A 26,291-nucleotide genomic window follows, 5' to 3' on the forward strand; every position below is an offset into this window, starting at 1 on the left:
AACAGGGGGATGAGGGCATGAGTGCGGGGGTGGCGGGTAATGTGGGGAGAAGGACACATATGTAATAACCATCAATAAAGAAATTTTTAAAAAAGAAAAAGAAAAAGAAAATCACTGGCCTAGGCCCTTGTTTTCTCAATAATTTGACACCAAGTCAAAAAACACTTTAGACAGAGTCCTGTTTAGCTTATTAGTAAGCAGCAGTAAGCCTGTTAATTTCTCCTGATGTCTGGAGATCTGATTGAAAAGGAGAAAGGAATGATTTATTTGTTGATTTGGAAACTGATTTTTATCAGCCATTCTGAGGCAGTTTAGCAGATATTATCTCATTTAAATCCCCATACAAACCCTGCAAGGGAGATAAGAACATACTTCAGGAAACAGGCTCAGAAAAATTAAATAAATTGCAAAGTTGTCATGGTATAAGGATTGTAGTCTCCATAACAGCAAGTGTCGCGAGCTTCTTCGAGCTTCCTCTTCATAGTCCTTATTGTACTGCCCTCTTTCTTGTGCTCGGAAAACAGCTGCAGGGGATCCAGGCACATGCTTCTAGGCCAGAAGAAGAAGGGCAGAGGGCAAAAGGTAAACAGTTACCCAGCCAAGTTCGTTCTCTTCCGTGTCGTACTCGGTGACCAGTGCACATGTTGTTAATAATAGGACCACCCCTTTCTGCAAGGGAAGCTGGAGAATGGGGGCTTTCTGTGTGTTTTAAGGTAGGCACAATGCCACCTCCATAAAAATGTGTTCTGTAGGAACACAGTGGGGGAGAACTGTTACTAACTAGACAACTTAGGGTCTCCTTTAAGAGGCCCTTCTGATCATGGAAAGATTGGAAATCTCTGGTCTAAACTCTTATGGATCTTGCTTTTTCTCATTTGATAGAATAAAGGCTAGTGTACTCTCCGATCTCCTGGTACGGGGCAAAGAATGATTTCCTTCCGGCTCCCATGGTAAAACAGGGCCCATGCCAGGGAGGAGCGGCCACTGCTGGCTGGCCTCAGTCCAGTGGGGAAAAGGGTGAGGACGCCCATGTCTCCGAGCTGGGTATTGCCAACAGGTGCCCCGTAGACCAGCCAGCAGTCCCTTCGGTGGGGAAGGCCACGGGGAACTACTGGATCGCATTAGCTTGGCAGAGACAAATGTAGCACCTACGGAGCCCTAGCAGGTAAGGAAATGCCTGACACCTACCAGGTGACTACTGTTGAGTCAGCAGCCACTGTTCTCTCCAGTTGCCCGCCCTTGTGGCTCTTTGTTGATTGCCCCAAAGCTCCAGGCCTGGGTGAGGCCTCTGAGGTTTTCACCTTGATGAGGAAGTTCTCGAAGTGTCTGAGTTACCAGACCCTGAATCCTTGCCGCGTACCTGACTACCCACAGCAAAGTTGCATGTGGTTGCTTATTTTTTTTTTTTTTGCTGCCAGGCATAGGGCCTCAAGAGAACAGTGTGTCCTAAGAAAAACAAGAGTTTCAACCTGCAAAGAAAACAGAATCCAACCTGTTTGGTCACCTGAGAGAATCAATCAGCTCAGGAGGGCTGCACTGGCTTTCTATTGCTCTGCAAAGGGGCTGAAACTTATTTGAAGCACTGTGACTAGACCCTCTTTTAGAGGAGAGGCGGGGGGGGCAGGATTTTACAACAAAATGCCAGAAGCGTAATAGAGTTCAGAGGTCACAAACTCAGAGATCCTATAGCATCTTAGCAGGTAACATACATGTGTGCAATGAGTCAGCTACACGCAGACCAGGATGTGGCCCTTCTGGAGAAAGTGTTGCCAGAGAGGACTGCTGGTTCCTACCTCTCCTTTCCTTCCTTCCTTCTTCCTTTCCTTTTCTTTTCCTTCCTCCCTTCTTCCCTTCCCTTCCCTTCCCTTCTCTCTCTAGACCTGGAATTCTCAGTCTTGGCACTGTTGACATTTGGGGTCAGACTATTCTCTGTTGTGAGGACAGCCCTTCACACTGTAGGATGTTTAGCAGCATCCCTGGTCTTTACCCACTGGATGGCCAGTAACACACCTCCCCAACTGTGGCAACCAAAAGTTAACCCTGACCTTGCTAAATGCCACCAGGGGAGAAAAGTCTTCCTGTTCGAGGACCTCTGCTCTAGGCTAAGAAAAGCAACCAGATTTGTAAGCATAACAGTGGAGGGAGGGGCCATGACAAAAAGAGGACCTAAAGATGGACAAGTTCTGAAAAGCTCTTCTGCGAGCTGTACTGACCAAGGGCTTAGAGAAAGATCTGGAAGCACCATGGGTGATTTCGCTAAGCTCAGCAGCTTTTCCACATATCATGTTAACTTCTGTGAGACCAGTCTAGAGGGTAGGTCTCATCCAGATCATGCTTAAAGCATTCGTCCACACTTCTGAGAAGGTATGCTGCTTGTCCATCGGCGCTTGTACATGAAAACTTAGCAGCCGGAAGTAAGGGATTCATAAAACAGGGACCAGAGAGCTTCAAGCCCACGTCCCATGTTTTATAGGATAAGACACTGAGGTCCAGGGACTCTGTGCTGTAGCACAATTTTTCATGATAAGCCTCAGTGAGTCAGACACTATCCTGGAATTTTCAACAGAATTATTATTGAGTAAAATGTTAAAACTATACTCCTATGGCAATTTCTGAGACTTTTAGAGATGTTTTACAAATATATACAGTGTTCTCTTCTCCCTGGGGTCAGTTCCTGATCTGAAGGAGAAAGAGGAAGGCAGGCAAATGATTGGATTCAGATGGGGCTCAAGTGGAAGATGAGAACATCACGGAGAGAAGGTACAACATGTTCTGGTATGCACACGCTCTGATTACAAGGTGCGCTCCTGCTGCCCGGTGTGGTGCCTCAGCTCGGTCTAGCTGTAGTTGTAACTGCCAGGATATCTGGAACAGAACTCTCCAGAGTCAGGCAAGGCTCTCATTCTTCGCCCGCCATGTTCTAAATTTTCCGTGTGCCCAAACTTCTGAGCAGTAAGAGGAAAGCTTCCCACTGTGACATGGTATGAGCTCCCTGAAAGACGCCAGGAAATGCCTTTGACCTTGTTTTTGACCTTGGATTTGAGGGTGATGGAAGATATCGGAAACTGTTATAAATGTCCCAACAGGAAATTTATTAGAACTCAGAACAGCAAGCCTATCTGTGCTTTAAGGGGGTGGGAGGATAGAAGTAGGGGGAGCTGTGGGGAAGCATGAAGGACACTTTAAAGGTATACACTGAATGTGTCCACAACTTTGATTGGGTAGACTATAACATTGGATTATGTGTTCACACGTCTCTTACATGGTTTGTAAATATGAGACCTATGGCCATGTTAAGCATCGTGGTCTTTTGTTTTAGCTGAGTTGTGATGAACTTGGGATCCTCTTTTGGAGTTACCTTGAGAAGCAATAGTTTGTATACATTTCTCAGGTTGATGATGTTACTAATCTGGTTTGGGAACTAACACAACCAGATTGAGGCCTGACTGTGGGCCCTGGTCCAGTTCAGCAGATGCAGTGCCCAAGTTTTAATGGGAAGAGAGGGTGCTGGGCCAGGCAGGAGGGAAGAAGCGGGTCAGTTTCTAAAAAGAAATAGGTCAAGAACTCATGTCACCTGCCTTCACATCCCTCAGTCGACCCTCCTGCCTCAGTCCTCAGAGCCCTGTGTTCTCCCGAAGGCTGAGGTGTCGTGCTCGCTTCCTCAGCACACATGCTGAAGGCTGAGGGGTCTTCTCCAGCCCGGGGTCAGGATGCAAGGACTGCCGTCACAGCGCCTTCCCCAGAGACGAGTGGGAAATTCTTACCTTATATCCTGGTCTCTTCATTCTCTCAGGAGGGGCTTCCTTCTCTTTCAATGTGAAAAGAAAAGCCTCAGCTAGCGCTGCCCCTTAGCTAAACTCTGCTCCAGGTTCCTGAGTGCCCGACGTCCAACAGTGTCCCTCGTGCCAGCTGGAAGGGCTGTGTTCTCAAGGACAGCTGGTCTCCCCTGCCCGCCTCCCGGGCGAGCCCTGCCTTTGGGGTGCTTGAGCAAGCTCGCTGGGCGTTGTTGACCGTGAACGAAAGCAGCACTGGTGTAGGCCTAGCAGGGGAATATGCTACCATTCTGCTTCTCAGAGCTGGGGAGCAGTTCTCTTCAAGCCCCGTTCTTGAACTCGTGAACCAAGGGCAATTAAAGAAGCAAGGCCTCACTTCCTGCCAAGGGATGGAATCCAGGCACAAGTCATTACCTGAGCAATGTTGTCTAGAGTTGGCTTGTCTCGAGTGCTTCCGCATTCATGGCTGTGTGCTGTGACAAGGCATTTTTTAATACTGCTGTACACTCAGCGAGCATTTTTTTGAGCATCTGCCCAGGACCCAGTCCTGTGCAATGCACGTTCAAAAGAAACAGGTAACATTGTCCTTGCACTTGCTTTTGTTGAAAAGATAAGACTTCCAGTCATAAAGCAATCCAAGGAGGAGCAAGTGACAAGCCACGTAGGAGGCATTGCTCTGTGGGAAGGGCCCAGGCTTTGGTGTCAGGTAGACCTGGGATTGAATCGGAGCTCCGACTCTGACCAAGAGTGTGCTTTGTGAGATTCACTTACCCTGTGTGGTGTGGGCCTCAACTTCCTAGTCCATAAAATGGGATAATAGTAACTAGTATGCTGTCACATTGGACTGCTGTGCTGATTCAATATTATACATAGAGCACTTACTAGTACTACAGGGCCTGGCACACAGTAAGCACTTCTATTATTGTTGTTATTATTAATCAGACAAATAGAGGACTTTGATAAATCACTTAACTTTATCTCACCATCTGTGCAGATTACCTATAAACCAAAGAGAACAGTTTTTCTACAGTATGTTTTACCTCTAACATTCCGTGGTATTTTGAACTGTAATATGTTGAGCAAATACCTTAACAGATGCTTCTCCTTCTAATTCTGATACTAATGCCAACAATTAAACCTCAGTGTTGATGTGGGCTTGCTCTGTCCCAGGGGCTGTGACAGGTTTGGCAGTCTTTGTTATTTACTTATGTGACACACTCAGGGAGAGGGGCAACCTTGTCCTGTTTCCTACACTATATTTGGCCCAATTTAATATTCCTAAAGACAGGGTATATTATGGAATTAATTATTATTTTTGATGTGATAATGCTTTTCTTGTTTTCTTCCCCAAAAGCCATTTCAAAGTGAGATAGGGCATCTTTATAACAGATGTACCTATGAAGCAAGGGAAATGAATATTTTTTCCTATATTTTCCATGAAACATATTTATAAATTTTGAATATCATTTAAATTTTTTGTTTTATGGAACATATCACAGCTTTTGCTGTACATATTACTATTGAGTGTTAAGTATGTAAATATACCTATTCAAATAATGAGAGTTCTAAGTTCTCGTCCTTTCAACTCTTAAAGTGCTCTGATTCTATTATGTAATACTACTAAAGGTTCAGTGCATGAAAATGTGTGCACTTGGGGGGGTCCCTCAGCCTGGCCTGCGCCCTCTAGCAGTCTGGGTCCCCTTTGTCCTTACTGCCCACCTGCAGCGGAGGCAGGAATGGCTCCTGCCACCACTGCTGCACCGGCCAGCCGTGAGCCCGACTCCACCTGTGGGATCGCACTGACCACCAGGGGGCAGCTCCTGTATTGAGCATGTGCCGCCTGGTGGTCAGTGCACATCATAGCGACCAGTCGTTTCACCATTTGGTCGATTTCCGTATTACGCTTTTATTATATAGGATAGGATGTTTCTATCATCTCCCTCCCTCCCTCCCCTTCTCTGAAGTCAATGCAAATATAGAAAAATAAATAAAAAATTAAAAGTTGCTAACATACAGTCCTTTGTTCACTTCATTTTTCCAAAGCAAAATACTTTTGATCCATTTTGCTTGGGTGAACTGCAGATTGCCTGTTTATTCTTAACAAGGAGACACTTTGAGTCCCCCTGGCAGGACTTGACAGACTGAGGATCTTGTGCAAGGTATGCTGACGTCTGTATGATGTTGCATCACCGGGCCATTGGTCAGTCTGCAGCGTTATTTTCCTCATGATAAGAACCTCCTGGAGTCATAGATTTTCTTTAGAAATTTCACTCTGACCTGAGTTTACCCGGGTAATTGCAGCAGGTTTTTCCCCGGGCTTTTCAGGATCTTGGGTCCTCACAAGGAAATAGGATTGCAGTCTTCAAGGTTGATCATTAAGCACGCTCATGGAAAATTAACAGCAGTATTCTTTGACCCCAGTCTTTATAGCCCAACTAATCTTGGGTAAATATAAGATTGCATTACTAATCTTTTGACATTTGGCACAATTTAGCTATCCAATAGGCCCGTTGTTACTGTTGAAAACTTTTTGGAGTATATTAACACTCTCCTCGTTTCCTCTGAGTTTTATTCTCTGAAGAAAGAATCTCAGGCCTTTTATTCAAGCTAGGAGACCCCCCCAAACCATCTTATCACTAGCTGATTATTGTCTAGGATATCAAATCAGCTCTGTCATAAAAATAATTACAGTTCCAGGGTCACAGTTAATAGAATAAGATTTCAGCGGTCTTTTGAATGACAGGTGACCACTAGCCTTTGTAAGTGTCCTTTGATTCAGGAAGTGAAAGTTTTATTGGGGGGGAAAAGCTATTTGTAGACCTGGTTCCCTGATAAGTCATTCTGAAGTTCTCAAAGTAAAGGGTTCTGTTTCTACTTTTAACAAAACGTGGGTGTAAGCATATTCACCTAGAATGAAAGAATGAATGAATGAACAAATATATTGTGCCTATTTGGAATTTGCTTTTTGTTCTTGCAGTTTCAGCACCAAAGCGCAGTTGTAAAATTGGTTGAATTTGAAATGGTGTCAGTCAGGGTCCTGGCAAGACACAGAGTCTAACTTAGAAGGTTCGAGAGACCTTAAAGAAGGGGTGATGACAGAAGGGTGGGTGGGATTTAAGTCACCAACGAAGCATGTTGAGGCACTGGGGAGGCCATGGGAGGCCATCACCACCCCTAGACCTGGGGCAGCAGTGGAAGGAAGCGGTGTTTCTCTAGTTCTGGGAGAGCAGGACCCAGGCGGGAGGACTTGGGCTCTGCCTGAACACAGGGGTTGGAGGGAAGTCATCCCTGACCTCTCTTTCAACTTTCTAATCTCCATTGTTCAAACCCATAGGAAGTCAGCCAGAAGGGAGCCTGGAGATTCAGCCATAGCCATCAAGGTGTGGGGTGTAGGAGGAAGGATCTAGAATGGATCTGCTAGGAGAGAAGGGCCAGACAGAGAAGAAGTAGCCCAGCGAGGAAATGCTGTTTTAGAGCCCCAAAGAATGGCATATGCAAGCTGCCAAAGAAGAATGGTATATTCAAGGAATGCCAGGCCCTGACCTCACTTGACCTTGAGTTAGCATGCACTTTTCTGGAACTTCCTTTCAAATCCACTTGTCATGCCTGCCAGCAACCAGAATTACAGTTCGGTTCAGCCTGTCCCATCACTAAGGTCCCTGTGTGGTGATGGCATTGAGGGGGTGGTCCTGTAGCTCACTGGTGGAGGAAGGTGTAGAGAGAAAAAGATTAAGAGGGAAGTTGTTGAGAATCTCTCGAGGAAGCTCAAGAAGTAGGGATAGAATGAGAGTAGTAGGGAGGCATGTGCATGAAATGACTTGCAGATAGTTTCACAGCCATGTGGTCATGTTCGCTCCCATGGCCTGCCAGCACCCACAGTCTCCTGGAGCCCTCATTTGAGAGCAGGGGTGGTGACCTCTCCGTTATAAATACTGAGCCTCAAAAGATGGTCACTCTCAGTGTTATTGGGATATTACACATCTTAACTCATCTCCCAAGGGGAAGTTTGTGTTTGATGTTACTGTGGTTTCATCCACTAGAAAGGGGAAAAGAAACATTGATAAAGAAGGGGAAACAGATATCACTATGTGATGAAACGTATATATGTAATTCTCATTTGCTGGATGACAATTGCTTAAAGCCCGTGCTGGTTAACTCTCCATTCTCAGCTGACAAAAACCAAACATCTTTATCACACACCATATTCCATGGTTCCTGCTATAACAAAATACCACCGGCTGGATGGCTTATACGCAGCAAAAATGTATTGCTCACACTTCTGGAGGCTGCAAGTTTGGGGTCATGGTTGGGTGAGAGCCCTCTTCTGAGTCACAGACTTCTTTGTGTCCTCACCTGTGGAAGGGGCCAGGGAGCTCTGTGGAGTCACTTTTATAAGGGCACTAATCCCTTTCATGAGGGTGCCAGCCTCAAGACCTAGTCACCTCCCAAAGGCCCCACCTACTAATACCTTTGGGTGTCAGGATTTCAACGTGAATTTGTGGGGAACACACCATTCAAGCCATAGCAGTTCATTATCATAATCTTTTGTGCTTCTCTTGCTTCATCATACTTTAACCTGGCAAAATCCCAACCGAGATTAAATCCAGCTCTCTGCCTACACCATGCCTGTACCTGAGAGCAGAATGACCCTGGAGAGAACACACACGCTGACTGGTTTCACTGTCAATTCACAGCCACCACCTCACTGAGCCCTCAGTCATGACTGGCAATGCCCCCATCGCTCCCTGGTTGGTTCACTTTCCTACCCTCCTGCTTAACCATTGCACATCTTGTCTTCCCTAAGCCTCTCACACTCACTTCCCACATCCCGCCTCTGCACAGATAGCTTTTCTTCCAGTATTACTGCAACACAGAACAAACCCAACCCAGAGGCCATAGAGACTCTCCAGCTCCCACCACACCTGCTCATCTCGCAGAACAGTGGCCACAGCTGTGCCGTCCTCCTGTTGACAAGGCGCTTCTAAGACACACCTCTCCTCCTGACACTTGCTTTCCCTCTGGCCTTTACTCAGGACATTACCCCAGCAATGTTTCTCCTTCTCTCTTGTATTATCTGTTTTCTTTCTCCACCGGATCATTCCCATCATCCTAAAATCAGGCTGTAATCTCTTAGTGTGATAAAAACTAAACATTCGGCTGTTGACCCTATGTCTTTCTTTAGCCCTTGCCCTATTTTTAAAATCTTTTTTTTTTTTCAGCAAAACCCCCTGGGAGAGTTATTTGTACTCCATTGATTGTGGTGGGGTGGCAGGTGGAAACTGGGCGTGGTCACTGGGATGATCCTGGCTGCTAAATTCAGTAGCACAACCTTACCCTTCACCTTCATGGCCTGTTGGATCACCGCCCTTCTTTATTTGGTCTCCAGGACGCCACACGTACCTGATTTTTCCTTACACCTCACAGGTCTTCCTTGTCAGTTCTCGTGCTGTTTTCACTCAGCACCCCAACTTCTAAGTGTTCGAATGACCCAGGAACCAGGCCTCAGACCCCTTTCTTCTGTACCCCTTTGCCACCAAAGGCACCCCCTCCTCCCATTCCAGGAACCCAAGCTTGTGTGCTAAGAATTAAACATGAAGTCCACAGGCTTTGTAACCTGTGTTCTAGCTCCTGGTGGGATTGCTAGAAAATCAATATTTGGTGGGAATTTTAATACATTTTCTGTTGTGGCTTCAAATAATATTTTACACACTGAAAACTTCCTAATTAATCTCTCCTGGGCTCCGGACCTGTCTGTTCAGCTTCCCAGCTGAAATCCCAGCCGAGGCTCTGTAGTCCCTCAAAATGGACCCTCCCAAAACGGAACTCATCGCCCTGCACTGGGTCACCCTTCAGTCACCCCCATCTCAGATGGTGACACCTCCATCCTTTAGTTGCTTAGACTAAAAAGTATTGGGGTCATCTTCACTCCTCTCTTTCTCTCATTTCCCAGAGCCTATTCATGTGAAAATCCTAACCAGTTCCCATCATTTCCTCTGCGACCTTCCTGGTCCAAGCGATTCCTCTCTCACCTGCATTACTGTAAAGGCCCCAGCTGGACTGTCTCCTCTGCACCTGCCCCCCCCCCCAACAGTGCATCTCTGCACATTGCATCCTCTGCTCGGAGCCCTCCAGTGCTCTCCCCTGGCTCAGTGGTCTCTCAGGCCCTTGGTGATCTGGTCCCCTGTAATCCCTGACTCCCTTGGCCAGAGGTTTCTGCTATAACACTATGTGTGTGTCCTGTGACACTTTGTGTTCTGCAGAATGTAGTCTAAAAACACATTTCTGGGGACACAGCTTGGGTGCAGCTGCGCATTTTTAATTCTCTTACATGGAGCCGAAATCACTGCAGCCTGTGTAGCAGCCGACCTGAGGGCTGCCTCCTTTCTGCTACGGCTGGGTTTCTACTCCTGCTCTTCTGGCTCCTTTTGCCTAAGAAAAACCTTGTTTCCGTGTGATACCCACATTACCCTGCTATTTACCAATAGCCTCTGAGCTAATTGCTGTTCTGAGACACATGTTGTAACAGAACAGCCTGTCCTCACTTACTGTCATCTTGGCTCGCTCCCAGATGTGTCAGACAAGCACCCACCTTGAGCCTTTTGCCCTGGCTCTGGTCCTCACCCGGAGTGCCCTCCCCGCAGAGCCCTCCCTGGGGTCTGCATCTCTTTCAGATCCTTATTCACACTCTTCCTGGGGAGTGTGGCTTCCCGACAGCCCATCTAAAAGGGCAACGCCCTTGCTGCCGTCCAGACGTTCTCTCCTGCATGACATGTGGCTCTTTCTCCATGCTGCTTAGCGTCACCTAGGATAGATTACTCACTTGTTGCCTAACGCACAGCCATGAGCACATGAGCTCTGTGGAGGCAAGGGTTGGGCGGTTTTGTTTCATTTGCTTCCTTTGTGTTTCTCTGCAATATCTTCTGTGCCTGGAACATGGGCCTGCACGTGCAAAGCATTTTGTAAGTGTTTGTTGGATGAATGAATGAATGAATGAATGAACTCTAAGTTCTTTAGAATTCATCTGAATTTCCTTCTTACCTACAGAATAAATAGTCCACCTGCTTTTGTTTCTGTTCTGATTTGGGGTATATGTTTGTATGGACAGGACAGTGGCTTTTTCAAACCTGGGTTCCTATGTTCTTTGCTATGTGTCAGACTTGCACGCTGGTTCATGCCTGCCACTCTGGGCTTGTTCAAACTTTCACAGCTTTGGTACTTAGTCATTTATTAAAGGGGTGTCCTGGGAAAATATCAGATGCAGGTTGTGTATGCCTACTCGTACCCCTTACTAACCTAAGCACTCCTTCTCCCACTGCCAACCAAGCTCTCCAGCCGCCAATCAAAACTCAGGCTTTTCAGACCTTGCCTGTGTGCTAGCTGCTCATAGGTGTCTGGACAATCATACTTTTATGAGAATTTGAACACATTTCCTTCCCAAGCACAGCCAGTCTCGATGTCTGGTCATAGAGTAGGTCATTCCAGCACTCCAGAGTGGTGGCCCTGCTGCAGGTTTGTGCCGATGCTATAGGGACAGGGACATGGTGACTAGCTCCCTGTGGTTCTGGGCAAGGCTGCACAAGGGTGGTGATGGGAGCAGTTGGGGGAAGGGTAAGTACAGAGGTGCTTGATGCAGAGAATGGTGGGAGAATCAACATGCTAAAAGGCACAGAAATGGACAGGTTCCTGGTGTGTTTGTTACTGGGACCCCAATATTTGACCTGTCTGCCTGGCCTACAGAAATGCAATAGAGAAAGAAAAATAGTTTGATATTGAATTGGCCAACCCAGAGGTGGGGTTACAGATTAGGGAGGGCACCGTGGGTTAGAGGTTCAGGCTCTTTCTGAGAGCTGATTGGTTGGAGGTGAGGTGAGGGTAATAAATCATTTCTTCAGGTCTTGAGGACAGCTCTGAGGTAGGCTCCAGCATGCCTCTATCTGGTCTCATAGGAAAGTGGCCAGGGGGTCATTTCACTTTAGGGCTCAGGAGCTGAAACATAACTTAGGTCAAGATGTTATCTTTAGCCTGCAGAGGTCCAGGTGGTGTGACCACTTGTCAGGTCTGGGCTGTTGTCTTCTGCTACCTTGGGTGTCGCTGATTATGGGGTCGGGGAGAGGGGTGGGATTGAGAGGGGATCCGGCTAGGTCTCTGAGGGGAGAAAGAATATAAGAGAGGAGGGGAGAGACATGGAGATGATTTCTAGAGCTAGGATTAAAAGCTAAATTTAATCATAGTCATAAGGACCCTCAGTTCCAGATTTGGGGAAGAGTGTGGTGAATCATTCAGCACAGGCGGCAGGTGGGGAGGAGGGTAGGGTGTAGGGTAGCTGAGAAGAGAGGTGGGCTCATATGTCATAGAGAGTTCTAAGTGATATGACTTCCCACGCCTCATTTTCCCCAACTAGTTCTGGCCTTCTTGAAACTGTCAGCTGAAAGCTTATGTGGCCTTGCCCAGTACATAGATGGGTGCCTGCCATGTATAGAAAGACCTATTGGTTTCATGAATACATATGTATATACGTGTGTTTATATACAGATGTACATTTGTATGCATATATATGAACTATCAATATTTATTTCTACATTTTCTCTACAACAAACTAATTCGGTATCTAAATCCTTGACTAGCAAGCTGTCCATTAAAAACTAGCTTCATAGATTCTTAAGGTAATGGCACAAGTCGACACTCCATAACAGATTTTGACGTGACCTAAACGCTCTGATACTTTCTCTTTCTCGGGGCTTAGGTTCCATCTACCAGTGCTGACCCGCCTCTCAGTTGGGGGTGATATCACCCTCCGAACATTTTTGAACACCCTGAAATTCTTGCTTTGGTGTCCTGAACTCTTGGCTCTGTGAGATTTTTTAAAATATAATCAGAGAAAGAAGGTTGACTGAGAGAGATCCTTAGTTGAGGTCTGTGATGAAAAGAGTAGCCTGCAGTAAGCCCTGAGGGGCTCTGCCATTGACAGACGTGTGTCATTACCACGTTCCTCCACATTTCTGCATCTCAGTAGACTAATGTAGCCAAATTTCAATAACCAAATGATCTCTAGAGTCCGGATGCTTTAACCCCCATGACTGTCCCTCTTTGGTGAGCTTTAAAAACTGTGTAGGGGCAGTTATTTGGGAGAAAAATGCCCATTCCGCCTCTTAAATCATACTTCCCGGGACTGGAATGAGAAGCACATAACTTCTTGCGTAAATGCCTTTGTAAATGGTCCCACCACTGGGCTTCTCTCTCCAAGTGGAGGCCAGCTATCTTTGGCCGCTTCACAGCTCATTAGCAGTCCAGGGGAGAGGAAACAGATGAGATGAAGCTTAAATATGTCACATTGGTTATTCCTTAGCAGCTCTGATAAAAGGCTTTGCAGCAGGAGGTTAAAACTCTGCTAAAGAGGTTTGAGGATTATCTGTGACTTTAGCTTATGGGTGTTACCTTCCTCCTCTCCCCTCACCCCCTTTTCTAATGATTAAGCATGAGTTGGCTGAAAACATTAATGAGGCCACTATAAAAATATTTTACTATCCTGTAGGTCCTTGAAAAAATGATTTTATTACTTACAAGAAAATCAAAATAAAATAAGACCTACTTTGCTCGGAATGTTATTTTTCTGTCAGAATTGGCAAGCTCTTGAAGACAAGTGGCTAATTATAGTAAAAGATGTGCTCAAGTCAGTGGATGCCTCTGACCTATGTCTTGGATTCTGTAGGCAGGAATTTGGCTGCTGACAAGTGGCTCCTGGTGCAGGTCCCCAGGCCAGATTTGTTCTGCAGATCTCCCAGGAGCAAGGGCATGGCTTTGGATGGGCAGACCCCAAGGTCCCACACTGAGAAGATAAACTCACACTGTCCTTCTTGGTGGGATCTCCAGTTCTGCTTCTCTGATAACCAGGTCTGTCTTTCCTCCTGTTAGAATTTATGGTCCTCAAAAGCAAGTTTTGTCTGGATTTATGCAAACGGCCAGCTCTATGTGATGATGGACATAAATGGGTCTAGGAGGTGCAAAAAGGAGGAAACTATTCAAAGACATAGGCGAACTGTGAGACCAACATAAGTGGGGGAGCCAGCGGGACGAGGTGCTGGGTTTGAGAACTGCAGGTGGAAACTTGGGGCACAGGGTAAGTGAGCCAGGGGGAAAGGCAGGGACTGGACTGAGATCTCTACTGAGGCAATGCTCAAGCCTGGCCCTAGAACTCTGTCTTGGTGAGGATATTGGTGAAGGTTCACAGTCCTTAAAGAATGAGGAAGATGGATGTAGAGAAAAGATTATGGGAGGGTCACGGGTGGTCCTTTTAGTCATATGATCCCAGTTCCATTTGATCATGGAGCTATAGGAGGTTTCCTTTGTTTAGTCTCCATCACCTGAAGGTAAATTGGGCCTTTAAGGACCAATGAGACACTCCATGTCACTGGGAGTGTTGGACATCTCAGAGGAGGAAGACTGATGGGGACAGGGGCTGAGGACAGCTAAGTCTTAGTCTCATGAAAAGAGGCCTTGAGAAGGCAGTCCCCTTTCATCAAGAGCACAGACTGAAGTTGGGAAGAGTGCTTAGGCCACAGGGTCATCAAGCATGATGCAGGCTTAACCAACATGCAGTCTCTCAGACAGGTAGTCTTAATGCATGTTTGCTAATCACATGTTAGCTGCTGCCATACCCCCCCCCATCTCCTTGTCTCCCCTGGTCCCTTGCGGAAAACCAAAGGTGACTCTAAAGGAAAAGGATTGCCCATCCAGAAGGCAGCTTGGCCTTCCCGGTGAGAACAGTTTTCTTCTCCGCGTAGTTTACCTTGGCAGAGGCCAGTGTCTCTTTCCTGCAGACGGCTACTGTTCACAGCTGTTATCATGTTGTTTCTTCTCCGTCTTCCGCAAGCGCTCTTCCTGTCCGTAACTACCGCCAGTTCACTGGGGGCACCGCTTTCTGAGCCACTGCCTTCCCCTTTTCCATGGGATAACGTTGCTATGTCTGTGCCATCTCAGCAGCGTTGGCCCATGTGCCCTGGGTGGTTGCTCAGAGGAGAGATGTGATGGTGGACGCAGGTTGGGGACCGGCTTCATGATTTCATGCATCTGGCAGTCAGGCCTAATTAAGATCCCGGTTCCATTCTGTTGGATTTCGTCTGTGACCTGCTGGAACTCGGGCTGGAGCTAACACTGGGTGGATATAAAAACAGTAAGCCAAGAAGTTTGCACTTCTCTCGACTGTAGCTGTTTACTTAGCTGGAGCAGGTTTAGTGGGTGGCCCAGCCTTCGCAACCGGTGAAGGCAGAATCGAGCTGTAAAAGCTTGGGTAAAGGAGGCCAGTAACACTCCTTCCATTTCTTCAGCTTTATCGCAGCTTATAAATTAGTTCGGTGGGTGTGTTGATCTTCTAGGAGCTAGTACTGTAGCCTTCTCTCCATCAAGTTATTTAGTTTAAATCCATGAGCTGTGCCCACTGAAAGCTCTTCCTGACCCGTGAAATGAATGACAATAATGTGTTAATAGAAACAATGACTTTCTTTGGCTTATTTTTGGAGTAGGTCCGGAGAATGACTGTGACTGGGTAGATTTTTCTTGTTATTTCCTTTTTGTTTATTTATTTGGGCCATTATAACCTTGTTTATGTCCATGTGCTCCCACCTGAGAGAGGCAAAAGGCTTGAAGTTAGTGCAGTCAAGACATAAAACCTTAACAAACTGCCTCATTACTTACCACCTTCAAAGCATTTTACTACAGTGAAAGTTTATTAGATTTCTCTCAAACGTACCAAAGATTAATTTCTTACATGTCACAGCTATTTTTCTACCTACTGCCTAAAAAAAACAATTCACCTTTATCGTAAACACCTAAGCCAAAAATCCCTTAAAGAGGCCGTGCAGTGGGTGAGAACTCTGGAGTCAGACAGGCTATTGGAATTCTGGTTTTGCTGCTTCCCAGCTGCGTGAACTTGAGCTTCAGGGTCCCCTTCTGCAACAGAAGATGATTGCAGAGCCTTTTCATAGGGTTGTGAAATGAGGTAATGCATTTAAAGAGCTAGAACAGTGTCTCCCCTGTAGGGGAAGTACGGGAGAAACAGTGAGGGGAAAGGACACAGGACAGTCCCAGGGGTGAGCGTAGGGTGGAGGGTGGGGGAGGGGAGGTGAGAGAGAAAAAGAAAGAAGGGAAGTGGAAGAATCTCAAATATAAAATGGCTACCCTTTAATTTTTCCCAAGGAGAGAGAAGCAGACGTGCTGATGTGGTTTTGAGAATCCCTGGCATCACCCGCAAAGGATGGGAGCTTGAGTCAAAGCCGAGGTGTGGCCTGCGTGACGTCTGCCCGGGCCAGCTGCGTGGTGGACCCTGTGGTCCATGGCTCCCTATCGGCACACGGGACTTTATGGACATGTGTTAGGGGCAAACTTTGCAACCTGATTGTTTGCATTCGATTGCCACAATGTGTAATTATTTACTGGTGCTGGCTGAGGGTGTCAGTTTAGCGTTTCTGGCAGAGGGAGGATGAAGTTTAATATTTGAAGGCATCTTTTTTCAGGCGATCTGCCCTGGCTTTTGTTAGAGCACTTAGGGTGGCATGGAGCAGCCAAACCTACTGGTTAACTCATTAGAGGTTTATTACTTAGAAATTCACCTTCTCAATTCACTTTATCAGGCCATAGCTCTTTCCTCTAAGAGTGACACTAACTGTGGGTGTCATGGCAGTGGTCTAATTGGAGGGTTTTGGAAAGACAGTAATAGCTTAAGGATGTTCCTTAGATGGAGCTTTCCTTTCTAAAACCTGAACTGAGCTTTATCAAAACAGTAACTAAAATTTGAAATAAGACTCCACTACTGGGTTAGAAGCTCCAGGTGGGTAGGAATGTGACTCTGTTGTTCATAACTGTAGTCTTTGGACCTAAATCCATATGCAACTCAGAGTAGGCACTCACGTGCTGAATTGATGAGTAGGATATTTAAATTAGCATAGCTGTCCCTTGGGATAATAAGTCAAAGGAGAATAAAATTTATATTAAACCAAAACAGAAGTCCTTATGCTCGAAATGGCATCACTTTTTTTTTTTTATGGTCAGGACCCAATTTTGTTCCAATTAAAGAAAATCATGATTTAAAGGAACATAAAGTGAAATATTCTATATTCATATTGTGTTTTGACATCTGCAATATGTTTTAAATAAAAATGTCTCAAATCCTATTATATTGACACTAGAGGCCCAGTGCACAATTTTCGTGCATGGGCGGTGGGGGGCAGGGCGAGGGGGTGTCCCTCAGCCCAGCCTGCACCCTTTCCAATCTGGGACCCCTTGGGGAATGTCCAACTCACAATCCAGGACTACTGGTTAGACTCGCCTGCCTGCCAGCCTGATAGCCCCTAACCACTCCCCTGCCAACCTGATTGACACCTAACTGCTCTCCTGCCAGCATGATTGTCCCCAACTGCCCTCCCCTACAGGGCTTAGGGACTGGGGACTGAGGCTGGATGAGGCAGGGCTGAGGGAACTGGGCACTGTCATCATGTGGCTGCGGGCATCACCATCTTGTGAGGGGGTGGCAGTCAATTAGCATATTCCCTCTTTATTGGCTGTGGGTGCCACCATCTTTGTGAGGGCGTGATGGTCAATTAGCAAATTCCCTCTTTATTAGATAGGATTGCCATGTGTTTCTTAGAGGTATTATTCATTCAGATCTAAAGTGAAGGTAGTTTGTGGCCACTCAGAGTGGACATGTGTTTCTCCTTATTAAAGGGCATATCTTCTGGGTGCGGCCGTGCTCTCCCTAAGCTCACATGTTTTCTCTCGATGCTGTGCCTTATTGCCACTGCAGAATCTAAGCACTACATGGTTTTGTTCCCTACGTGATAGTCTTTTGGCCATTTTAGAATATGCCACGTCCACTCACACAGCTAATGGCTTATTCCCTCAGCTCTCTGTTCTGATCTTATTAGATTGTTCTCCACCAGCTATATGTTTAGATGCTGAGAAGAATGGTTGTAAACCTCTCTCTTCACTGCCCTGCCTTCTCTCTCCCTAAAATAGGCCTAATTTAATAATTTTATTAATAGCACTAATAATAATTAAAAGTGTATGTGAGTGCACAGACATATACAGAGAGAGAGAGAGAGAGAGAGAGAGAGAGAGATGGGGGATCATTTCATTTGGTATTATGTTAATGTTGAAAATTCTTATTAAACAAGTGTTCCAGATGAGTGTGTAATAAATAACATTGTCTTCCTGGGATGTGGAGAACACATGCATCAAAAGTTGGGCCTCCTTTTCCCGGTGGGTGTGGAAGTCACATGACAAGGAATGAAGGGACCCTCTAGCCAGGGCTGGGTGAAAAGTAACACTGGGGAAACAGGCTCAGAGAAGTGAGAGCTGACAGCACTGTTCTCCTGGCAGATTCGCCGTCTTCCCAGCTTCTCCTGGGCCTCAGGGGGCCCCTCTGGAATGACCAAGCAGAGTACCCAGCCCTGGGCTCCGAGCTGGCCTTGGATCGCCTCTTCACCCTCCCAGTGGGAGCGGAACATGGCTGGGCCGGCTCCTCCCGGATGAGTGATCCCAGTGGAGGGCCCGAGGGATTGGGATCTTCACTGGCAACCCAGTGGCTGTCTGATCTGCCCACTGGAGAAAAGAGAGGAAAAGGATCCTCTGGGACTCTGGAGATATAAACCCAAATAAAAAATGAAAACCGAAAAATGCACTTGGAGTCCATGAAAAGTGTTAAAACTCTCTGCTGGTCATGTGACTTGTTCTTGGCATTAGGGAGCTGGGGGCCCTTGTGGTTTAATCTGGAAAGAGTCGCTGACTGTGTCACCTTGGCAAATTGGTTGATCTCCCCGGGCTGCGGTGCTCGTCCAGCTGCTGGCCTCACTGAAACCAGATGCTGCCTCTCAGAACAGCTCTCAGTCATAAATAATATCGTATATACTTTGTTCCTGGCAGCGAGGCCTGAACTGTTATAACCCCCTGTTTTCACTTGCTTCTAAATTTCTGGAAATTTCTCCTTCGGGCTTGAATTTTTCCATGCTCGTCCTCAGCCCAGAGCTTTTTGGAAAGTGTCAGTGAAGTTTTACGTAGCGGTTCTTCCTGAATGATGGGAGAAAAGGGGCCGTGCATTGTTTTTCAGTTCATTATATAAATTTTAGTTTTTCTGGTATACCCCAGGAAACTAGCTGGGCTGTGACATTGAAAGTGTTTAGTTAAAAAAATAATCCTGGTATGCTAAAGAATGTCTGTGGAAGACAGTTTTAGGTTGCTGAGTGCATCTTCCTGTCTTTAAACAAGACCACACACAAGCAGGACACATATAAAAAGCTCTCATCCACTTTTAAAGATGGCCAAAGAGGACAACCCCAGAAATCCACTCAGTAACCATTCCAGTCACCAGGAGGCAACGTTGACCACCATCAGTTGTCATATTTGTTGATCAGTTGGTCCCTGCTTTCTGTCCTGGCTCCTAAAGAGACCCCATGATTAGGTGCTGGCATTGCCCCTGGTCTACATTGGGAATGAAGTTGACTGGGTCTTTCAGGTTCCCTTCAAAAAAGCCTTCTGGTCCTAGCCGGTTTGGCTTGGTGGATAGAGCGTTGGCCTGAGGACTGAAGGGTCTCAGGTTCAATTCCAGACAAGGGCACATATCTTGATCCCTGGCCCCGGTTAAGGCTCATGTGGGAGGCAACAAATCAATGTGTCTCTCACACATTGATGTTTCTCTCTGTCTCTCCCCTTCCCTTCCACTCTAAAAATCAATGGGAAAATGTCCTCGATTGAGGATTAGCCAAAAAAAAAAAAAAAAAAAAAATAGCCTTCTGTGAGCCTCAAATTAAATCATGTATTTATTCGTAGCTCTTATAACATGATTACATACATGTGTGATGACTTCAACCTACTTCCCTAGGAGGCCAGCAGCTCTCTAACAGCAGCTCCGTAATGGCTGTCGTACTCACTGCTGTGGCTGTGGCACTTACCGTTGTGGCTGTGGCACTTAGGTAAATGCAGAGCATATTGTAGCAACTCACTGCTGAGTAAATTAAATGGCCCCAAGTACAGTGTGCTTGTTGGAATTTAATCATAGATTTGTCCACTCATATATGGGTATGTGTATTCAACAAGCCTCATTGAGTATCTACTGTATGCCATGCATGGCTTTCCTTGGGCAGATATCAAGGAAGTTCTTGAGGATTCTCCCAAATAAAAAAACTATATATTGCTATACCTAATATTGGAATATTGGGCTATTAAACCCAATATCATTGCTAACCTAAAATTGGGATATTGGGTTATTAAAGCCAAAACCAGTCAAAGGAAATTTATCATTTATTGGGCATTTATTATGTGCCCGGCACTATGGCAGGTACTGGAAAGAGAACAGTTAGTAAGAGTCTCAGCCAAGAAGTCGTTTATAGGTTGACAGCAGCAAAAAAAACCAAATTCTGAAATAACTATTATTCAAAGTGGAGTATAATTGGTGGCAGGAGACAACTGTGGCAGAGATACCACTGTACCTTGTGACCTTGTGCAAATGTCCCAAAGAATCAGGAAAAGCTTTATGGCATTCCCTTTGTGGTCAGAGGCCCCATGAGGATAGGCAGTTGGGTCTAGTCCCTCTCATAGTTATCCTGCACGCTTCCCTTGCTAGCCATCTGCACTCTCTCTGTGTGTCTTCAACTGCAAGAAACTGGTCAAATCTATCAGTTCTGGGAAATAAACCAGAACGAAGGTCAAGTGTTGACATCCCGATCATGAGGGTCATTATTGTGTACACAAGAGTCCAAGACCTCTTTAGGCTTGTACGAGTTTGGATATGGTGTTGTCCTTAGGTGTCTATGTTTCATTCCAAAAGTGAAGAACATGTCATAGTTACATAAGTGTATGTAATCATAGGTGATGTAGGTGATCGAATTGAAACAAATTACTCACTGAGCTCCAGCCACACCGATTTTTCTCCCGCCCTCCAACCTATCCACCTGCTTCACCCTCAGATGTTGGCATCATTGGTTTCTTTTGTCATTCAGGTCTCAGTTCACCTGACAGGCCTCTTGGACCGCCCTCAGCCCGCCCATGTCCGTCCCCATCAGCTCAGTCACATCACCCTTTATGCTGTTTTTTTATAGCATTTATTCCATCTGATAGTCTCCTTTTCACTCTCCTGTTTACTTATTATTGTCAATTTTCTCCCACTACAGTGTCAGTCCCAAGAAATAAGAGATCTTTATTAGTCTCTTAATTCATGGAAGTAAGTGCCCAGGAAAATGCATGGCATGTGATAGGCGCTGAAACATGCTTACTGAATGACTGATTGAGTGTGAATGGCCAGAGGCTGAGGGAAACACTCAAGAGTCCTATTCTGCTTTTTTTTTTAATGTATTTTTATTGATTTCAGAAAGGAAGGGAGGGGGGAGAGAGAGAGAAACATCATTGATGAGAGAGAATCATTGATTGGCTGCCTCTTGCATGCCCCACACTGGGAATCAAGCCCGCAACCAGGGCACATGCCCAGACTGGGAATTGAATCATGGCCTCCTGGTTCATAGTTTGATGCTCAACCACTGAGCCACACCGGCCGGGGTTATTCTGCTTTTTGCCTGAAGAAAACATCTTGCAAGAACGTCAGCTGTTCTGGAGGGGCCTCTGTTTTGGCTCCAGCACAAACCTCCTCTCTACTGGGCACTAGGAGCATCCATACCCATGCTCTCCAGATGAAAGATGTCGGGGATAGAGGCTCCCTATAGTCCAGTGATGGCGAACCTTTTGAGCTCGGCGTGTCAGCATTTTGAAAAACCCTAACTTAACTCTGGTGCCGTGTCACATATAGAAATTTTTTGATATTTGCAGCCATAGTAAAACAAAGATTTATATTTTTGATATTTATTTTATATATTTAAATGCCATTTAACAAAGAAAAATCAACCAAAAAAATGAGTTCGCGTGTCACCTCTGACACGCGTGTCATAGGTTTGCCATCACTGCTGTAGTCTATACTGTGAAGCTACAGTTGCTGAGGCCAGCATCTTTCAGGATTTAATTCATGTGCTCATTCCAAACCTTTCAGGCATGGGATGCACTGGGCTCCAGGTGTCATCTAAAATGTTGCTTTAGGTTATAAAGCTATTTATGCTACAGATCTTCTCTGAAACTTGTCCAAAACTTTACAATTTCTCTTGCTAATGGTTTTCATCTGCCAAAGAGGTTGTCTAGTTAGGAAGCAGCTTGCTGAAGACACTTGGCACATCTTTCTCATGTTACATAGGCTGCTTTTGTTTTAATTTTTTTCTTTACTGGGAAACCTGCTAATAAAAGAAGAGAAAAAATTGACTTCTCTTTTTAAAAGAGAAAATGTTACTCAGGTTGAGAATTCTGGTTATCTAAAATGTATTTCCCTAGCCTGGCCAGTGTGGTTCAGTTGATTGGGCGTCATCCCATACACCAAGAGATCTCTGGTTCCATTTCCAGTCAGGGCACATGCCTGGATTGCAGGCTTGATCCCCAATAGGGGGCATGCAAGAGGCAGCTGATCAATAAATTTCTCTTATCGATGTTTCTAACTCTCTTCCACTCCCTTCCTCTCTCTCTAAAATCAATAAAATTCCAAGTGTGTATATTTATTTGTATGTGTATATATATTTTTTCTAGTTCTTAGCTGAATTTTAAAAAAATGGAGCTAATAGAAAAATTTGGGATTTGGGGTGAAAATGGTTGGCATATTTATGGGTTCTCTCAGCTATTTAAAAATAATTTTTTTAATAAAATTATTGATTTTTTACAGAAAGGAGGGAGAGGGATAGAGAGTTAGAAACATCAATGAGAGAGAAACATCGATCAGCTGCCTCCTGCACACCCCTTACTGGGGATGTGCCCGCAGCCAAGGTACATGCCCTTGACCGGAATCGAACCTGGGATCCTTCAGTCTGCAGGCCGACGCTCTATCCACTGAGCCAAACCGGTTAGGGCTAAAAATAATTTTAAAAGAATTATTTGAATTGTTCAAATTAAAAATTTCAGCAAAAAAGAAAGGTTAAAGTCATGTGTTTTTTTCTCAGCTTGACTCTTTGGGCGTTATGAATTTATAAACAGGATTTTTTTTGAAGGGGAAACATAGATAGGACCGTTGGCCAAAATAAACACTCCATTGTTTCATAGTTTTGTATTGCACATAGGAAAAACATCCCTGTCCTTATTCTGTTAAGGGGACACAGATTCCCAGATTTGTAAGAAAAGGTCACTGGTTGATTGAGCCACTTCGTATGGAAACGGGTGTTGCATGTAGATCGCCAAATTTCTGTCAACACAAGCAAAAACATTCAGATGTCAAACATTTTTTTCTCATCCATTATGTAAGAAGTTTATGTGTATTGGTGCTTACCAGAAGAAATGGCACAGATACTGTTCATTGCAGCAGTCTGTTGAAATATCTTGATCAAAGGCATTTTCTATTTGAAGCTTAAAAATGACAGTGTAAATACAGATAAATTCACTTCTAGTAGATTGGTCTTTCCATTATTTGACAAATTTTTTCACTCTGGCAACAACATGAGCTATGGTGATCAACATAAAACTGCTAAATATAAAAACATGTTTCTCTCATCTTAAGATGACAGGTCAAAAGACACCCACCCCTACGCCCAGCTCATCCTGAAAAAGAGGTTAGTGTTGAGTCATCACTGGTCTTTGCTGCCAAGGTGGGTTGGCATTACGGTTGCTGGTTGGGCAATTTTTCTCACTCCCAAGGTTATTTCTCTCCTTATAAGAAAGAGTATCAAAACCCAAAGATCGTGTACCTTGTGGTGAGGTCGTTGGCTCTGCTTCCATTCAACCAAGGCTCATTTACTGAAGGAGAAAAAGAACATTTTATTAGGACCTATAATTATCCAGGCATTATGCAAAATAATAGTGGAGGCAGAGATGAGGTCTTGCTTCTGAAGTCTTAGATCTAGTTCCCTTTGGGCACCAGAGAATGAGAAGGCCGAGCTGAGAGGCTCTGGATGATTTCGAAATTTACTTTGCTCTGTAAACCACATGCCCACATTTATCAGGGACCCTTTCCAATATGAAATAGTGTCAGTTTAACACTAAGTGTATTTATTAAGCTTCTATTGTCATAAAGGAACTTATAGTTTGAAAAAGAGAAGACAACTTTTTGTCTCAGGGTCATAGGCATGCTGAGGACGAGAGTGAGAAAGAAGGTAGAGTGGAGTGCCCCGCCAGTGTGGCTCAGTATTTGTCACCAGGAGGTCATGGTTTGATTCCCAGTCAGGGTACATGCCCGGGTTTCAGGCTCAATCCCCAGTAGGGGGCATGCAGGAGGCAGCCAATCGAAGATTCTCTCTCATCCTTGATGTTTCTTTCTCCCTCTCCTTCTCCCTCTACCTTCCTCTCTGAAATCAATAAAAATATTTTTAAAAAATAAAGTACAGTAGAGCTTCAGAGGAAAAATCCCACTGACCCAGTGGCCGAGGGGAGACTTCTGAAGGAGGAGCCCATGGGGTGAACCAGGGAAGTTCGGTAGGTCCTACAAGATGAAAAGAGGTGAAGTATGGGGGAAAGGAACAATAGCGGGTACTCCAGGTAGGGACGAACATGTTGAGTAAAAATTTGGGCCTACCCATGTAGCAAATTGAATGAGGTTGAGTGTAGAAGGGAATGTAGTTTGAAAGGTAGACCAAGATGTGTTTGTATGGGGCCTTGATTGCCTGCTAGGGACTCAGGATCCTAAGCAATGGAAGTCATTGATGAATAATATACAAGAAAATGTCATATTCAGAGACGGAATTTGATTCTTGGCAGCAAAATCCATGATGGGTTGGAGACAGGAGAGTTGGAAAACAGGAAGACTGTATGGCAATAGCCTCTAAAATGAACAAAGAGATCCATTCTCGTGTAGGATTACAACAAAACCTCCTAGCAGATTAGTGTCTTTCAAAGGCGTAGTAACAGTTTAGAACACAAATGAAGTGGAACAATTTAATGTTGTTTCGTTGTAATGGGATTTAGTCTGGATGGTTCAACTGTGGAATTAGGAGCAAAATCTAATGTCACAGATCACAGACAGCTGATAAATGCTGTAAGACATATATTTCAAATATATACATCAATATGGATCCCCTGTTACTTGTTAAAACTGTGCCCATCTCATTATTATCTATGGTATTAAAGCTGGCAGGGCTGCGTGCCCTGACCCACAGTAGAGGCAGCCTTAGCCATTTCCCATTGTTCCGCCAGTAACGGCTGACGTCTGAGTCCTGAGGGTAAATCTGGCCAGCCAATTTTGAGTTGCAAAGCCTGCACGAAAGTGGATGGTGCATACTGTGTGTAACTGAAGTTCGTTCTCAGGGACACAGCTGAATTCTTGGGCGGGTCACTCAGTTCCTGCTCATAGTTGAGGCATCAGTAGGTTTCACATCTACAGTAGAAGTATCCTACTTGCTTAAGGTGTTATTCCTTCCATCCCTAAGATATAAGATCTAAGACTTCTTCTAGATCTAAGATTTTTAAATATCTCATTATCAGCTAAAAATGGAACCAAAACTCATCCTCAGGACCAAAAGGAAAAGGAACAAATAGAGGGACTCCAGTCCATTTTCCCGACTTTGTGACCTTGGCCCATGCTCTTCACCTGAAACAAGCTGAACGTGGACTTAGCACTCGAAAGAGAGTGAACATGTTTGCTTTGGACACTGGCTACAGCCTACAATGCAAATTAAAATTCTGATGGAAGAAGACAAATTGTCATGTGTCTGTTCCGTTTTAGAAATGTTAATTGACAAAATTTAAACTTTTACAATATTTTCTAAAAATCCAAACCTTATGAGGAAAACTCAGGCAGTCAAATATGCATAAATGAATGGGAGCACTTACCTCTGAAATTGTCATGGAATACACGCCCACACTGTCTTATAACATAATTCACGTGCCAGTTGAGTTCAGAGGGCAAGAGGAGCCCTGGGAGTCACTCAGAGTGGCAACTGTGATGTTTTTATCTAATCTATTGAATGCTTTGCCCTTTTCATGGGGAAAAAATTAGGACTTCTAAATTTTCTAGATGCTGATGTAATTCAGTTGTGGCTATGGAAATTAAACCTTGGCTTGACATGCGAGGTATACCAGTTGTTCACAAGCTGTGCCATATGCAGAGATAGGTTGTTGGCACAAACTAAGTCACCTGTTCTCTTGGTGTTCTTCTCTTTCAATGAGGATGGCTAAATACACCATTTCTTGATAAGCAGTTCAAGCTGCTCTCATCAATTCATTGGAAAATGTGAAGGATGTTCCCACATAACATGCAGAGTAAATATATAAGGGAAACACATCTGTAAACATACATTGAAATATAAATGGAAACCTATTGGCACAGTTATATTATTTCTTAAATGTTAAAAATCATCTTATTTAATTTTAAACCATTGATTCTGTCTCTAAGGAAGTCTCATCAGGGACTTCTGAGTTCATTCTTAATTGTTACTACATAGCAGTGGCAGAAAAATAAACGAAGTATGGACTTTCTCCGGATATGCTCTGTGACCACTCGAGTGTGGCATTGCCGTGTGTTTG

At 44.9% G+C, this 26,291-nt stretch overlaps 1 protein-coding gene and 1 long non-coding RNA gene across 5 annotated transcripts in view; one reads left to right on the forward strand and one right to left on the reverse strand.

Moving 5' to 3' along the window:
- Window positions 1-26,291, forward strand: part of GHR (growth hormone receptor) — a 200,700-nt gene that overhangs the window by 43,727 nt on the left and 130,682 nt on the right. The gene's annotated exons all lie outside the window — the stretch shown is intronic.
- Window positions 387-4,727, reverse strand: LOC107184787. Of its 2 annotated transcripts, none has more exons than XR_001515696.1 (2): window positions 3,765-4,727; window positions 387-546 (listed from the first exon to the last, which is right to left on the reverse strand). It is a non-coding gene; the product is annotated as an uncharacterized LOC107184787 (long non-coding RNA). The 2 variants fall into 2 exon arrangements; XR_001515697.1 differs by lacking the exon at window positions 387-546 and adding an exon at window positions 2,447-3,542.

This window comes from Myotis davidii, unplaced genomic scaffold (assembly GCF_000327345.1).
Source record: "Myotis davidii unplaced genomic scaffold, ASM32734v1 scaffold348, whole genome shotgun sequence".
Taxonomy (NCBI): domain Eukaryota; kingdom Metazoa; phylum Chordata; class Mammalia; order Chiroptera; family Vespertilionidae; genus Myotis; species Myotis davidii.